General features: G+C 42.8%; 1 protein-coding gene across 1 annotated transcript in view; it reads left to right on the forward strand.

Moving 5' to 3' along the window:
- Positions 1-1,072, forward strand: part of GREB1L (growth regulation by estrogen in breast cancer-like) — a 177,248-nt gene that overhangs the window by 84,533 nt on the left and 91,643 nt on the right. The window lies entirely within an intron of this gene.

A 1,072-nucleotide genomic window follows, 5' to 3' on the forward strand; every position in this document is an offset into this window, starting at 1 on the left:
GAGACGGGGTTTCACTGTATTAGCCAGGATGGTCTCGATCTCCTGACCTCATGATCCGCCCGCCTCGGCCTCCCAAGGAGCTGGGATTACAGGTGTGAGCCACTGTGCCCAGCCAGGCTTCTTTTTTCATTAGTCATTAACAATTTCCATAATGCTAAGCTTAATAGGTCAAGAAATATGCCACGTGCAAGGACCAGCTCCGAGGGCATACCGTGGAATTAATGGTTTCGCTTAGTACATCCTCTTTTAAAAAGATCAGGAATACAGAAAAACAGAAGCCTGGTTTTTCACAAAAATTGAGGCAGAAAGAAAAATAATTTCACAACAGGAAGTGATTAGTAGGACTCTACTTGTCACCACTCCAAGAAAAAGAGGTTATTTTCTAGTTGGAGTATGTATGATGGGCTGAGAAGTACTGCAGGATAGCACATGGGTGTATGTCTCTCTTCTACCTATGATTCTTTAAATTCTAGCTGTAATTCTCTTCTATATAGGTCCTGATCAGGTACCTCTCAGGGAAGAATTTGAGCAGATTATGCTGAAAGCTATGCAAGAATTTACTCTGAGAGAAAGAGCCCTGCAGATAGGTGCTCAGTGTGTCCCTGTGTCACCAGGACAACTCCCCTGGCTTGCTAGATTAATTGCCAGCGTATCTCAAGACTTGGTTCATGTGATTGTGACCCAGAACTCTTTGGCGGAGGGCATTTCAGAGACCTTAAGGACTCTCAATGAAATGAGACACTATCAAAGGCTACCAGATTATGTGGTGGCAATTTGTGCATCGAAAATCAGAGGAAATGAATTTTGTGTGGTAGTGTTAGGTGAGTAACTTTTTTGTTTTTTATTTGTTTAATCAATTCATTCGACCATTTGTCCATTTAAAAATGTGTGTTGTGTGTTTCGGGTATCCACATAGTCAACCTCTGATTAATTGCTGGAGCTTGGGCTCATCCTCCTAATTTTAACTTTCCCTTTCCTTCTCAGATCAGGTTTTGTGTGGCCCTCAGTTTGGCTGGTGCCCCTGTCAGCTGGTTGTGGGAGCATTATTTCAAAGCTCTCCCTAGTAACAGAT

This window comes from Mandrillus leucophaeus, unplaced genomic scaffold (genome assembly GCF_000951045.1).
Source record: "Mandrillus leucophaeus isolate KB7577 unplaced genomic scaffold, Mleu.le_1.0 Scaffold51, whole genome shotgun sequence".
Classification (NCBI taxonomy): Eukaryota; Metazoa; Chordata; class Mammalia; order Primates; family Cercopithecidae; genus Mandrillus; species Mandrillus leucophaeus.